The sequence below is a fragment of the Amblyomma mixtum genome, chromosome 1, assembly GCF_055824585.1.
Source record: "Amblyomma mixtum isolate Tamu chromosome 1, ASM5582458v1, whole genome shotgun sequence".
NCBI classification, from domain to species: domain Eukaryota; kingdom Metazoa; phylum Arthropoda; class Arachnida; order Ixodida; family Ixodidae; genus Amblyomma; species Amblyomma mixtum.
This window is the reverse complement of record NC_143012.1, coordinates 80,577,297-80,593,855: the sequence shown is the minus strand read 5'-3', so window position 1 is coordinate 80,593,855 and position 16,559 is coordinate 80,577,297. Positions and strand designations below refer to the sequence as shown.

Genomic DNA, 16,559 nt, shown 5'->3' with positions numbered 1-16,559 from the left:
TCTTGAACCAATCGTTACAACAGCAGAGCGCTCCTCGGAGGGTCGCAAGAAAACATCCGCAGCTCCTCGGAGACACCGCTTACTCCAGCCGGACGTTGTTTAAGAGGAGTTGCGCTCCAAAGGGTGCCCGCCACAGTCTCGTTGACCGAAACCTACGCCCACCGAACTGGAACCGTTTGCAGCTTGCGCCCTTCGAAAAGAATTTATACAGGGAGCATTCGTCCACGACCCAGCGGTCGCTCGCTGAAGTTGACGCCTACCGCGAGGCCAACAAGATTTCGATACAAGGCCGTGGTGTACTCAGACCTCTCCTTAACATTGAGAAGGCCGGCTTCCCTGAAGACCTGATGGAATCCATTTGTGGTGTTGGCCGTCTTAGTAACGAGAGCCGAGTCCGTGCTGCTGTCCCATAACCAAGAAAGACCAAGACGTTGTATTGAACGGAGGCAGCCTATATATGCGTGAAATGAGGTCACAAGACAGAATCCAAGACATTCCACAAAATCGAAACAAGAACTGAAACAAATACAGAAAACACATGAACCACAATACAACATACTCCCTTTCTTGGGGGAAAAGGATTCGCAGATACATATAAAAATTGACACACAAACAAGAAAACACACTCTCTCTCTTCCTCGGAAAAAAATTCACAAATACATTGAAAATTGACGCGCAAGAAAGCACACTTATTTCACTTATTCTACTTATTCCACTTGTTCTATTTATTCTTTTATTCCTTATTATCTTATTCTCTTATTCCGCTTATTTTACTTATTCCCCGGGGAAAAAGATTTACAGCTATATTAAAAAATGACAAAAACAAGAGAACACACTCTATCTATACACAAAAGAAATGTACATACAAAAAAAAACAAGTCACTTTGTTACAAAGTTCTCGAGCCACAAAGGCTTTCGAACAGTCCTCTTTGGCCGCTGGGCGCGCTCCGGAAGAGGACCTTCAGACCGCAGGTCTGTAGAATCCCTGGATTCAATATCACCACACACTGAAGCATCACCACACACTGAAGGATCATCACACACCGAAGACACATCACACACCGAAGACACATCACAACATACGCAGATCACAAAAGACACGTCACTGCACAACCCTGCCAGGATGTTACCTCTTTGGGTACGAGGTAGGAGCAGCGGCGGGCCTGAGGCACTCCTCCGGAAAAAGGCGCGTGAGAGAACCCGATGCAAAGTGCAGCGAGCACACGAAGCTCTCCTCCTGCTCTGGCGGCATCCAGTGAAGTAAGTCATCGCGGCCCAGACACTGTCGCACAAAGTCAATCCACTCGTGGTGATTGGGCTCACGCTCGGGTAAAGGATGCTGCACAATGTTGTGGGACCGCTGCAGACCACACACGATGCAGCATGGAGCCAGTGGAGGCACTGAATGCTTTCGCTCTGTAGGAGACAAGGTCCGAGACGCGAAAGCTACCGTTTGGAGTCCATGTGGACCCAATTGCTGGAGGACTGCTCCCAGTCCTACATCCGAAGCATCGGTAGTCACAACAGTGGGCAAATAGGGATCAAACATCAGTGCATGGAGAAATTCCTCTATGTGGCAGTGGGAACACATCAGGTAACACGGCCTTATTGATTTCACGCAAGTCAATACACAAGCGAATTTTTCCATTGTGTTTCTGGATAACCACGATTGGTGAAATCCATTCTGAAGCGTTTACTCTTTCAATAATATCTTGCTTCTTTAACCATTCGAGTTCTTCAGAGACTTTGGAACGGACAGCAAGTGGTAACCGTCGTAGTTTGGCAACTACAGGTTGCACATTCAGACGCACTTTCACTTCATGCTGGAAATCTTTAACCAGTCCCACTTCGTCTGAAAAGAGTTTCGGAAACTCAGTCACTAATGCGGAGGGAATTTTCTCAACTGGATTCGCCACCGTCTGAAAACACTGCACAGTTGCTCCCACAATAAATAAATTCAGAGCACGAATGGCATCCAAGCCAATAAGTGTAGTACCCTCAGAGACAACATAGAAGAGAATAGCAACAGTTCTATCATGATACTTGACTGGTGCAGTGAAACATCCTAGCATATTAATAGAACGCTTGGAATAATCCTCAAGTGTTACACGAGGTGCTTCAAGTAGTTGAGTGGTTGAAAAATACCTTGAAAAAGTACTGTTATCAATAATGAAAACACCAGACCCAGAATCAACTAGGAAAGACAAAGTGACCTCTGCCACTTGCAACTGGATATGAATGCCAGACCTCCGATCCTTATCAATAACGTAAACATTGCTGGCCAAGGATTCTTCTGCATAATGTTCGCTCTGTGTTTCTGTGACCTCAAATCCGTTAGACATGGACGCTGTTTTTTCAAGTTCCGAGACTTGACCATTGCTTGGTGATGATTGAACGCAAGAATGAATAAGATGAAGTTGCGACCCTTGGTTAAGACTTGGTTTGTCCAGCGTTCGGCTGTACGACTGCGGTATCAGCTGATCACGGAGCTGCATTGCGGGAAAGCCTATCCTCGCTTGCTCTGTCACTTGGATCGTTTCTACAGGAAATTGTTCTTGCTGGCTTGTTTCTTCCTGTTCCTGAATCCGACTGTGCGGCCTGCCCGTGCCCCCCCCCCTCCCCTCCCTCCCCTCCCCCCCCCCCCTTCCCCGCCACCAAATACGGACCGGTGCGGTTTCGGCTGCTAGGCTTTGCTTTGGTGCAACGCACAGCGGTGAGTGGAGCCGCCGGAACCCACTCTTGGGGTTGCGAATCCCGAGGAAAGGTTCAGCAGACTTTCCGCGACATTGTGAGCGTGTTGCGCCCACGATGTCCGTTGCCTAAGTGGGAGGGCAGGTCCGAGAAGGGAGACGGACTGGGCACGTGGAATCCGGCTCAAAAGCAGAACTGGTGACCAGAACGACTTGTTTGCTTTTGGCGTGGTCGCCCCTGTAGACGCGGTCGTTCCAAATTCGCAAAAAATCGAAAGTCACACTGTTCCCTCTCGGTACGAGGGCGTACCACCCAGCCGCGGACGCGTTGGTTTCCGATTCCGGAGATCTCGGTGCCTCGCAAAAGTGTACAAACGTGTGTAATGCGCTCGCACATAAGCAAAAAAATTGCGAGGGCAATTTGGCCACTAAAGTGTTGAGAGGCGAAAGGCGAGGACACCCCGTGACGACTTCCGGTAGATGTAACGTCTCACCGTTTCCTTGGCTCTATCAGTACCCAAATTATATATATTTTGGGGATCTTAAGTGCTAATTACGCTTAATTACACATTTCTCCGTATAATTTCACACAAACCCGGTGTTTTCCCAACCGTTCTGTGACAATTTTCACTACGCCGTGAGGACTTCTGGTGGAAGTGACGTCACACCGTTCCCGTGGCTATATCGACATCCGCGCTATTTGGACGCAAATTCAACATTTGTTACTATAATTAACCAATTACTCTACGGTCATCAAACGTGGCTTCTAGGTTCATTTTTCCCTCCTCTATCCGGAGCAACCATTCGTTTTCTCCTATCTTTTTTTTAGTTCCCGAGTTAACACGCTGCCAAAGGTGTAACACTCTCTGCTAACGGACGCCAGTATGAGCCATTAAAGGCTTTGGCCTTAAAAGGCTGTCTTATTTATTTATTATTATTTTATTTAGAAATACTGCAGACTCCTTCTGGAGTACAAGCAGGAGTGGGAAACACGTGAATAATACCAAAAATACATGAATAATACCAAAAAAACGCATGAATAATACCAAAAATACAAAATGAAGTCAAAGAAAAAAGTCATACATTCAAACTTTTCAAAGCAGCAATGAATTCCACTTCGTCAGGAGAATCGACAACATTCTGAGGCAGCTTATTCCAGTCGGACACAGTCGTAGGAAAATAGGAATATTTAAATGAATCGATGCAAGCCTGGTATTCTTTTAAGATTTTCCCGTGGTTAAACCGTGTGTTAGCTCGAGGTGCAGGGGTAAGGTAGAGAGTCTTGTTTATTTTTGTCTTATTATTGTACAGGAGGTACAACAACTTAAGCCTGTATTCTGTGCGTCTGGATTTGAGGGTCTGAAGATCCAAGAGATTAATCATCTGTGTTACGCTATCTGTTCGTCTGTAGCGGTTGCAAATAAAACGGACGGCCATTCTCTGTACCTTTTCCAACTTATCTATATTTGTTTTGGTGTAGGGGTCCCATATGCATGACGCATACTCCAAAATCGGTCTAACCAGGGATTTGTATGCAGTGAGCTTCACCTGTGTTGGGGCTGTCGCCAATTTTCTTCGAATCCCCCATAAGGCCTTACGTGCGGTACAACATATGTTGTCAATATGTTTGTTCCAGGTTAAAGTTGATGTTATTGTGACTCCTAGATATTTTACAGCTGATACTTCGTTAATTACATCCCCGCCAATATTGTATGTGTGAGCTAATGTTTGCTTCTTGTTAGAGACACGAAGAACAGAGCATTTTTTTATATTCAGAGCCATTCCCCACTTTTCGCACCAGGTGTAAATATTGCCAAGATTCGCGTTCAGGAGTTCTTGATCGTGTGGTGACCTGACCGTTGTGTACACAACACAATCGTCCGCAAAAAGTTTAACTACTATTCCAGGGTCTATCTCGGTAACAATATCATTGGTATAAATAAGGAACAAAACAGGGCCTAGGACAGACCCCTGGAGTACACCTGATGTCACTGGAAGGCTATCTGAAGAACTATTATTTACGTTAACATACTGTGCACGGTTGTCAAGATAGGCTTTTATAAAGTCAATAAGTATTCTGTTTATTCCAAAGTTATAAAGCTTTTGTATCAGTTTATTGTGTGGCACCTTATCAAACGCCTTGGCAAAGTCCAGGAACACTGCATCGATTTGGCCTCTGTCATTAATTGCAAGAAAAAAGTCATGGCAGGTAGTAATTAACTGTGTGATGGTGGAGAGCCCGCGCCGAAACCCATGCTGGGCATCTGACAATAAGCGGTTTTCTTCACAAAAATTGAACTAGTTCTCTGCAAATTATGTGTTCCAATAGCTTTGAACTAACTGAAGTTAAGGAAATGGGGCGGTAATTGGATACCGTTGTACGATCACTGGATTTGAAAATAGGGACAACACGCGCATTTTTCCAGTCGGCAGGCAGTGCTGAGCTTGACAACGAAGCAGTAAAGATTGCGTGCAAGTAGTGCGATATCCACTCTGCGTAACGGTGCAGAAATGCTGTAGGAATATTGTCTGGCCCCACTGCTTTTTTCACGTCCAAGTTTAAGAGTAAATTAAAAATACCTTCTCGAGTCGCAACTACGTCGCGCATTGTCGACTGGAACTCGTCGGGTGCAAAACCAATGCTCTGGTCTTTAGGCGCGAACACTGAGTGGAAATACTTGTTAAATTCATTGGCTACATATGTAGAATCTGTAACTTGTATGCCATTAACACATAAAGAAATTTCATTTGACCTGTTGTCATTTATAAATCTCCAAAATTTTGCCGGTGCCTGTTGGAGAAAGTTTCCGACGGTAACGGAAAAGAAGTTGTCTTTAGCTTGCTTTATCCTATTCCTGAGCTCATTTCGTAAGCTTCTAATGACAGCTAGCGGCCGAGAAGGCATTCGCCTGAGTCGTTTTAGCTTCCGCTTCATATGTATAATATCTCTTGTAATCCATGAATTATGTCTTCTCTTTTTGAGCTTGTTCGGAACAAACCGTTCCAGACATTCGAAGCATATTGTTTTAAACCTGGACCATAACATATTCACGTCCTCGTGGGTCTCAAAGCCCTGGTAATGTGTCTCTACGTAGTCAAGAATACTCACATCATCTACGCTTAAATCTCATACTCATAGAATACTCATAGCATACTACGCTTAAATCGCAGCTACATCATCTCTTCGGAAGCCGTGGGCGCCCTCGGGACGGCGCTGGCGTGCGCATTGAACGGGAGTAGTGGATACGGCAATCTCTTCGACATTCTCCGTCAGCTTGAGCACACGCTCGCCCTCGAGGTGTCGCTACAAGCGTACAGACAACGCAGCGCCGCCTCGGAGGGCTACGACGAACTTCTCGAAGGGTTCGAGGGCTACGGCAGCGCCGCACTGTTCTTCATCGCGGCGTGCTACTCAGCCTGCCTGGGCAGCGAGAGCGTGTTCCCTGCGGCCGACGACGACGAGTGCGACGTATAGTGAACTAGAATACTCTAGTTCACTATACGTCACTATACGTCACTAGTTCACTATAGTGCGACGACACCTTTCGACACGTCCAAGAGTTCTCCGCCGCCTTCGGGTGCGCACCCGGCAGCCCAATGAACCCATCTGTCAAGTGTAGCATCATGGCGCGAAACGATGCATAGAAGGCCGTCCTCCGTATGGCTCCCGATGGGCTGAATTTTGCGCGCACTTTACCTATTTTAGATTTAGAATATTTTCGGATTGCACTGTACAAAATCGCTGAGCGCGTTCTTTCGTCACGAACTGTGATGACTACCAATAAGGGCAAGCACTGAAGATTTCTTCACTGCATGTTTACTATTGCAAGGATTTTAGCCCTGCATCACAGCTTTCTGCCAAAGTTACCAAAACCTTGAGGTTCCTATGTGTATGTATATGCTTGTTGGGCGGAGCTATTGTTAGGGTCCTTGTTTTCTGAACTTTATTACGTAAGACACGTCCAGATGAAACCAAGCGTGTTACCCGGCCATTGAACCGTCTGTACTTTTACAGCGAGTAGCCTCACAAGACTGCACATTTCCAGCGAGTAGCCTCACAAGACTACACATTTACAGCGAGTAGCCTCGTTAAATACTTAGTGGTCATGTTTGATTCTGATATGAACTGGCAATCGCATATTAGCGAGACATGTTCCAAGCTCGCTTACGGTCGCCACGTGTTAATAAAAGCCCGTGAATGGTTTCACGTAACGGTGCTGCGTATTTTCTATATCTTATTTGTGCATAGTTATTTAGCTGCTGCACAGTACCATGGGGCTGTACATATAAAACATACTTAAAATCTATTAGCCGCTTACAGAAGAGGGCAATTCGAATCATTACCCCGTCAAACATACCGGTTACTGCAAAACCACTGTTTCTCCTGATTTGTGAAATTCCGCTGGACTCTGTTCATGTATTAAGTGTTGCTGACATTCTACATAGAATAACAGCAAATGATGACCCCCTGCCATTAAGCTTATTTGCCTTACCAGCATGCAGTACAAGACACGCAGCGAACAACTGCCTCGCATCGAAAGCAAAGGAAAGGGGCATAACTAGCCCCCTGGAACAGTGGAAACCTCAGTCGCGCTTTAAGCTGCAAAACCGCTTGAAAGCAGGGGTTGTTGCGACTGAGAGAAGGATGAAAAGGAAATTGCATGGGCCTGCCTACTAGCTCTAGCTAAGCCACAACCACTGCCGCGTGCAGATACAGGAGAGTTGAAAGATGTGGGAGGACAGAGTGAAAAAAGTGGATGTCGCATAGCTCAGCTGTGCCAGGATATACATAGCGAGAGGTACGGTATACCCCTGGTTACGTCTAGTCGTTTTAATGCGAAAGCCTTTAATGGCTCATGCTCGCGGTGTCCGTCCATGGTCGCGGTGTCCGTCCGTGCGCTGCAATCATGCCAACTGCCTCCTCTCCTCCGCACAGCGGCGCAACCTAGCGGTGGAACGTAGTGGTGGAACGTGCGCGCGCGCGTTCGTGGTGGCAGCTGCACCGCCGCCCCTTCGGCAGACGTCTCGTTGAATTCGGTGGAGCTGAACTCTTTCATTACGCCCAAAAACAGGGGATCAGTCCAAGGACCGATTGCGCTGTCTCAGAGGAGGTCGGTGGGGATCCCTTGGGATGTCGCCGCCTTCACCACGACCTGGATATGCCGGCGTTGGTCTGCTGGCTCGGAAGTACGCAGGAGAGACTCCCACGTCTCTGGGGTGTTTGAGTTGTTTGTGTTGTAGTGTGTATAACTGCACGCCATGTGTATGATAGTGGCCGGAGTTGAGCAGTGTCTGCACATGGTGTCTATGTTGCGGAAAGATTCTGCTTTATGAAAAGGGGGTTTAGAAAACTGCCAGTTTGTAGTTTGCGCCATTAATTGGACGGCCTCGCGCCTTGTTAGATCACGGGGTGCGGAAGGATATAAACAGCTTTCGAGCCGTTGGTGCTGGCGTATGTCCGTGTAAGTATTGAGTAGAGAAGCGCGTGAGATATTAGCATCGAAGGAAGCAGGGAGGCTGATCATACACTCGGCTCGGCAGCTGAGATCTCGGGCGAGAGTGTGCACCTGGGCGTTTCCGCTGTGCGACTCGTGGGCTGGAGCCCAAAGAAGTAAGCGAGAGGTGGAAGAGGGTGCAGTAGAAAGTAGAATGTGTAACGCCTGGCAAGAGATAAGGCCAGCATCGTAGTTGCGGATAGCCTGTTGAGAATCACTGATGACGATTTTGGTGGTTTGGCCAGCGCTAGCGCAATGGCAACCTCCTCTGCTGCGGTGACTGTTTCTGCATTGCGAATGCTGCAGGCTGTGTACGAGCTGCGGTGAGGAGCGGGAGCTGCCGCCACCGTCACTGGTTTAGAGGGATGGTAAGAGCCGTCCGTATGCGCGACGTCCGGACGTCCGCTCAAGCGTTTCTCGAATTGACGTGCGCGGTCGGCCCGTCTCTCAGCATGGTGTTCCGGGTGCATCCGTTTGGGAATGGGAGGGATGCGGAGATTTTGGCGATATTCCGGGGTAAGTTCAGCATAACTTGGGGCCGCTCTCGGCGGTGAGATCCCATCTCGCTGCAGTACCGCTCGGCCAGCGTGTGTGAGTGAGAGCCAGTCGTATTGGGCAGTGAGGATTGCTTCGATAAGTTCGCTCACGGTATTGAAGATTCCGAGAGCCATGAGCTTATGAGTAGCTGTGGACATGGAAAGACCCAGGGCCGTCTTGTACGCTTTTCTGAGTGACGCCTCTAGCCGTTCGCTTTCGGCACGAGTGAAACGTAGGTACACTGTAAAAAAAATCGCACCCTTAAAGGTGCATTGCCGTGTCTATAACTCACCCCCTTACACCCTCCAGAAAGGGTGCGTATAGGTACTCACGCACACTTTTAATGGGTGCAGCAAGCAACCCTGCACCCTTCGCTTGAAAGGGTGCTGCAAGCACACCTGCACCTTTTTAAAAAAGGGTGTTAGGAAGGGTTCTGCAAGCGCATATGCACCCTTTGATAAAAGGGTGTCTCCTTCAATAAAAGGCTGTTATAAAGGTGCACATTTTGCGATGCTTTACACGCGCGCTTAGCTATAATGGACTGGTGCAAGTTATTGCACTTTTATCATGCAAACCGCCATCAGCTGACTTGCGTGGTGCCCTTCTGCTCGCTACTGCAGCAATAAATGCACACGCTCTGTGTTGTTAAAGCCTTGTCTTTAAATGCATGCAAGTGCAAGCACGCATGCAGTGATGCATACAATACAGTGTACTCAGTGAACTCATTTATTGAACAGTTAACGGTTGAGAAATGAGGGACTCGTTATGACATGAAGATGAAGGAGGCCAACAGACACCGAACCAGGGAAAGCACAAGACAATTGTTTTATTTGTAGTGCTGATCAGTGAAAAAATAATAGCGCAATCATTTTTTGCCTAAAAATATGATTAGAAATTCTGATTTTAATCATGTTTTATGCATTAAATGAACACTGATAATTTCGTACTGATCAACACCAGAAATAAAAAAAAATCCCTTATGCTTTTCTTAGCCTCAGTGACTGTTGGCTTTCTTTATATACATTTGTTGTAGATTCCTAAAACATGAAGTCAGGCTTGAAGCTTGAAATGAACCTCTGGGCGGCTGCCCTTGACTTTGAAACATTCACATTCAAAAATAGGTGTTCTACTACGCAGCACAAGCTGTACGCTGCCTTTGGGTAGCTGATGTTAAATAGCCAGTATGCGGCCATCAGGCCGGCAAGTCCCTGAATTGCATCAAATACACGAAAAAGCCGTTGCTTCTCCACATACAGAAAATAATCATCGGCCTGCTCGATATCTACGTTGCAGTACACAATGCACGGTGTCGATGGCTTCTCTCCATCCCGCATAAACAAGACAGTGTAAAACAGTAATGTTCAGAATATATTATAGGCACCCAGTCAGGGCAAGAAACCATGCCAGTGCACATATTGTCACGGGTCGTTCAAACGACGCGGGTCGTGGGGACACTGGAGACCACAGGAGCAGCGCCAGGGACAGGCCAAGCGGTCGCGGCCGGGCTCACGAGCGATTTTCCACCGAGCCTCTTCCTCTTTGCCGGCGATCGGCTCCCCGCTCGTTGAAGATGACGTTAAGTGGAAACACACATGACATTGCTCTCCTCCCGAAAGACGCATCGTCCCGATGCGCAGAGACGCAAAATTAGCGCTGAAAAACACGTAAGGCGCGAAGAGTTAGGCCACGTGCTCCGAGCGGTCACAGTATGGTTTGAGGCGAGCGACGTGAACAACCTCGGAGGCAGGCGGGCGGCGGGACGCACGCGTTACTATCGGCAACACTTCGTAATTTAACTCGCCTATACGGCGAATCACTTCGTACGGGCCAAAGTATCTTTTGAGCAGCTTTTCGCTAAGGCCACGGCGTCGAATTGGAGTCCACACCCACACGCGATCACCAGGATTGAATTGAACATCGCGATGGCCTTGGTTGTATTGCCGAGCATCGACTTGCTGGCGGGCTTGGATGCGGAGGCGGGCCAGCTGTCGGGCTTCTTCCGCATGTTGGGCGACGAGTTGAGCATCGGCGTGAGTGTAGACGTCAGGCTGGTGGGGCAGCATAGCGTCGAGCATGGTAGTGACTTCCCTGCCGTGCACCAGGCGAAATGGTGAAAATCCGGTAGTTTCTTGAACTGCGGTGTTATACGCAAAAGTGACGTAAGGTCGTCCCAGGTTCGTCCCAGGTTCGGTGCTCGATGTCTACATACATTGAGAGCATGTCAGCCAAGGTCTTGTTAAGGCGCTCGGTCAGCCCGTTTGTTTGCGGGTGGTATGCGGTAGTTTTGCGGTGAGCGGTATGGCTTAAGCTCAGTATCTGGGAAAGAAGTTCGGACACAAACGCGGCACCACGATCAGTGATAAGGACCTCTGGGGCACCGTGCCGAAGAACAACGGACTCGACGAAAAACTTTGCCACATCCGAAGCCGTTGATGACGGCAGAGCACGTGATTCGGCATACCTCGTAAGGTAGTCCGTCGCAACTGCGATCCAGCGGTTCCCCGATCGCGACTGAGGAAAAGGTCCGAGTAGGTCCATACCAATTTGCTGGAACGGACTGAGCGGTGGCGTGATGGGGTGCAGGAGTCCCGCAGGCTTCATGGGTGGGGTCTTGCGCCGTTGACACTCGCGGCAGGTTCTTGTGTAATGGCGAACTGTCTTGTCAAGTTGTGGCCAATAATACTTCGACCGTATTCGCGCGAGCGTTCGACTGAACCCCAAATGTCCTGAAGAGGGGTCATCATGAGACGCTTCCATAATTTCGTCGCGTAGATCAGTGGGCACAACCAAAAGCCATGACCTCGGGCTCTCGGCAAAGTTCTTCTTATAAAGAATGTTGTCTCGGAGGCATAAATGAGGCAGTACGGAACTACGCCTCCTTGACCCTCCAAATGTGAGATCACGGCGCGAAGGTCGGGGTCGAGTCACTGCCGCGCAGCCATATCTACAGGACCTAGAGTACCTAGGAAGATGTCAAAGTCGTCCGTAGCAGTAGGCGCAGATTCGACGGGAGCGCGGGACAGGCAGTCAGCATCAGTGTGTCGGCGACCAGATTTGTAGACGATCGTGACGTCGAATTCTTGCAGTCTGAGAGCCCACCGCGCAAGTCGGCCTGCAGGGTCCCTTAGATTGGTCAACCAACACAGGGAGTGATGGTCTGTGACCACCTGGAATTGGCGTCCGTACAGATAGGGTCGGAACTTTGTGATCTCCCAAATTACTGCGAGGCATTCTTTTTCGGTTGTCGAGTAATTGATTTCTGCCTTCGATAAAACACGACTGGCGTATGCGATGACCCGCTCGGCGCCATTCTGATGCTGGATCAAGACGGCCCCGAGACCCGTGTTACTAGCGTCAGTGTGGACCTCAGTCGCGGCGTCCTGATCAAAATGGCCTAGTACAGGGGAAGCCTGCAGGCGCCGTTTCAGATGGTCAAATGCAATCTGCTCTTCATCAGACCACTGGAAGTGGACGGACTCTTTCGTGAGGCGAGTAAGCGGCGCGGCGATATCTGAAAAGTTGGGAACAAAGCGTCTGTAGTAAGCGCAGAGGCCCAGGAATCTCCGCACGGCGTTCTTGTCTGACGGCGTCGGGAAGGAAGCGACGGCCACTGTTTTATCTGGATCAGGACGGACGCCCTCGTGACTGACGACGTGACCGAGAAACTTCAGTTCGTCATAGCCAAACTGGCACTTCGTAGGCTTCAGGGTGAGGCCGGCGTTTCTGATAGCTTGAAGGACGGCTTTTAGGCGAACCAGATGTTCATGAAACGTGCTTGAAAAAATTACGACGTCATCACGTCATCAAGGTAGACAAGGCATGTTTGCCATTTGAGGCCGGTGAGCACGGTGTCCATAACGCGCTGGAAGGTCGCTGGAGCTGTACAGAGTCCGAAGGGCATCACCTTGAACTCATAAAGTCCATCTGGAGTGACGAAAGCAGTCTTCTCTCTGTCGCGCTCATCCACTTCTATTTGCCAATACCCGCTTTTAAGGTCGATGGACGAAAAGTAACGGGCATGGCGCAGGCGATCAAGAGCGTCATCGATGCGTGGAAGTGGATATACGTCCTTCTTCGTGACTCTGTTGAGGCGCCGGTAGTCAACACAGAAGCGAAGGGTGCCGTCTTTTTTCTTCACTAGCACCACCGGAGCAGCCCACGGGCTGTGAGATGGTTGGATAATGTCATCAGCCAACATTTCGCGCACTTGATGTTGTATGGTTTCACGTTCTTTCAACGAAACTCGGTAAGGTGACTGACGAACAGGATGGACAGCGTCGTCGGTAATTATTCTGTGCTTGGCTATTGGCATCTGGCGAACCCCAGGTGACGTAGAAAAGCAGTCGTGGAACTCACCCAGCAGAGCGACGAGCTCGTCTCTCTCCTGAGCAGAGAGCTGCGGTGCAATGCTGACACCTAAAGGCGGCACCGAGTGTTGGGGAGAGGGCAGACAGGAAGGAGCCGCAGACAGAGTCGCAGCGTCGACAGGGGCGCTGAGGCGCTCGATATGGCCGATTACTGTTTTCTTGGTGAGGTGCTGCGGAGCGCTGCGAAAGTTCGTGACGAGGACTTGGGTGCAACCAGAGTGAAGACGCGTGACACCTCTAGCAACACCAACACCCCTGTCAGGAAGCAGCTGCACACTACCCTCAAGAAGAACTTCGCCAGAGGCAACCGGTGTGGACTCGACCAGCAGAAACACGCTCGAGTCAGGCGGCAAAGTCACGTGGTCCGCTAAGATGCGCGCCTCGGAGAACGTCGGCTCGGAGCTCGGCGGGTCAAGGCAAGGTCGTTGAAGGGTGAGGCGGCAGTCAGCGAGGTCGATAACAGCGCCGAACTCGGTCAGAAAATCCATACCGAGAATAATATCTCTCGAGCAGCGCTGCAAGACGACGAAGGTAACGGGGCACGTGAGACCGTTAATCTCAACGCGAGAAATGCAGCGGCCTACCGGGGTGACGAGGTGGCCTCCGGCGGTTCGGATTTGTGGGCCATCCCACTGCGTTAGTACCTTGCGAAGGCGGCGGGTCAGCTCCCCACTCACAACGGAGTAGTCGGCGCCGGTGTCGACGAGGGCGGTCGTGGCGTGGCCGTCGATAAGCACGTCAAGATTATTGTACACTGGGCGATCAGAGGCGACTATAGGATCGGCGGAAAGGTCGTCGGTCGGTGAGGGGGAGCGGGACGTCGGACGTGGAGGCTCTTTTACAGATTCTCGGTCGGCAACGCCACCTCCAGGCGTCGCCGGGCTTAGTTTTCCCGACGAGGAGAAAGGCTTCCGCGACGGTCGCGCAGAGGGGAATCGAAGCGGCGCGGCGGCGGCGAGCGAAACGCACGACGAGAAGGCCGCTCAGGTGGCGGGGAATGGCGCAGAAATTCCTCAATTTCCCGAGGCTGTTCGTCGTACCGGGGGCGGGGCGCATCTCGTCGGAATCCGCGAAGACCGAGCTCACGATAAGGGCAGCGGCGATAGACGTGACCGGCTTCCCCGCAGTGGAAGCATAGCGGACGGTCATTGGGGGTCCTCCACGCGTCGGCCTTGCTTGGTCCACGCTGTGGGAGACGAGTGGATGACACAGGCGCAGGAGGTGACAATGGCTGCAGAGGGGGGTACGGGTGGTCGAGCGGTGGCGGCGACGAGCGACGGACGACGGAGGCGTACGTCACGGCGGGCTGTGCCGGAGGAGGGGTGACGGTGCAGCGAGGAGAAAGTGCACGTTGCACTTCTTCTCGGACGACCTCCGTGAAGGGGGACGAAGAGGAGGAAGCGGTGGGTGGCAGGCACTTCTGGAGTTCCTCCCTAACAACTGCGCGGATGACCTCGCGTAGGTTCATGGCGTCGACGGGTAAGCCACCCGGGTGGTCAGCGCAAAGACTGGAAGCGGTAGAAACTCCAGCAAGCCGACGATAATGATCTGCTCTGGCTGCCAGGGCGCGCTCGATGTTAGTCGCCTCGGATATAAAGCCGGCCACGGTTGTGGGAGGGTCCCGAATGAGACCGCCGAAAATGTCTGACTTCACTCCTCGCATAAGAATGCGCACCTTCTTATCCTCCGTGGCGCGGGGATCAGCTCGGGCACTAAGGCGCAACACGTCTTCGACGAAACTTGTGACGGTTTCATCGGGGCCCTGGAACCTGGTTTGCAGGAGGTCCTCTGCGCGTTGGCGGCGATGCTGGTTAGCAAAAGTGAGTCGCAGTTGTGCCTTGCAAGTATCCCACGACGTAAGGGTGTGCTCGTGGTTCTCAAACCAGTGACGGGCAGTGCCCTCAAGGCAAAAATACAAGTTTTGCAGGCAATGTTCCGCAGACCAGCCGTTGTAGCGGGCCACGCGTTCATAGTGCTGAAGCCAATCGTCGATGTCTTCGGAGGCTTCACCACGGAACGGGAGAGCTGAACGAGGAGCGTCAGGGACGTAAACCACGGCAGGCACGGGCGAAGAATCCGTCTTCTGGCCTTGGCTCACGGTAGACCGAGCCATGTGCACTGCCGGAACGGACCTTGTTGTAAGGTGCGGCAAGAGGACGAATTCGGGGCCGAGTCATTTAATTCGCCTGCTGGCACGTATCTCGGCCTCCTCAGCGGAGGGGCGGCGGCCCGGGCTGGGAATGGGACTCTGCGAAGCGGGAGGTAGGGGATGGCGTCGCATAAGACAGCGCCTCCACCAGAATGTCACGGGTCGTTCAAACGACGCGGGTCGTGGGGACACTGGAGACCACAGGAGCAGCGCCAGGGACAGGCCAAGCGGTCGCGGCCGGGCTCACGAGCGATTTTCCACCGAGCCTCTTCCTCTTTGCCGGCGATCGGCTCCCCGCTCGTTGAAGATGACGTTAAGTGGAAACACACATGACAATATATAAGGGTGAAATGAATGGGACATAACATCCCTTTAGAATGCATAGTATTGTCTCAGTTTTTCCTCTCTATGACCTGCATGCATTTTTTGCTCTCTCAGACAACACCACATAAACAATCTGACTTCACTGTGGTAGAGCAATTATGGTCTCGCCATGTGCCTGGTTGCACATGATCACTTACACCACTGATAAAACGGATGGATGGGCAAGCTGATTTACATTCCCAGTAACAACAGCACACAGAAATGAAATGCTAAAAGAAAAAATTGGGGGACAGACAACTGATGTATAATTCTTCGAAAGCAGCTGGATTTACTCTCCACGATTACTTTTATGCTTTTATTTTAAGCCGAAACTTCGCACACTGAACGTAATTTTTGTGAAAGGTGAATGTGGGCAGAGGTGAGTAGAGTTTAACAGTGGGTTGGCTGGCAGCCCTGAAGCTAGATTGGTGAGGAGGTGGCTGGTGCTTCTGGAGTGAAGCTCACTTTCCCACTGCATGTTTTAAGTCGCTTCCCCTGATGTGACACATAGGCTATAAGAGATGTCGCAATGACTACTCCGGATTAATGCAGACGACCTGAGGGCCTTTAATGCGCTGACATCACAAAGAATACATGCACATGACAGGCAATGAGCTTACTAGTGGCGGATCGCAGTGACAGATACAGAATGTATGACCTAATATATGCAGATTAAATGATCATTTCCAAGTTGTTCTAACAGCATCATCCGTTAAAAAGAAACAATAAACTTAGCACAATAATATCACAAAACACCATCAGGTACGATTTATGCCACACCTATTCAAGACAGCATGAGAAATGGCCACAATTCCAAACAGAAAAAAAAAGTACTTTTTAGTACATGGGCTGCAAATTCTTGAGTCATGGCTCTAGTGGACAATTTATGTGCATCTCGGTGCTATATTATTTTTCTATGTGCTTTTAACAATGTCAGTGAAGTGCTCCTTCATGTGCC

At 50.2% G+C, this 16,559-nt stretch overlaps 1 pseudogene; it reads right to left on the bottom strand.

The window, feature by feature from the left end:
• Positions 1-879: 879 nt before the first annotated feature.
• LOC149366920 (uncharacterized) lies at positions 880-15,550 on the bottom strand (annotated as a pseudogene).
• Positions 15,551-16,559: the final 1,009 nt, after the last annotated feature.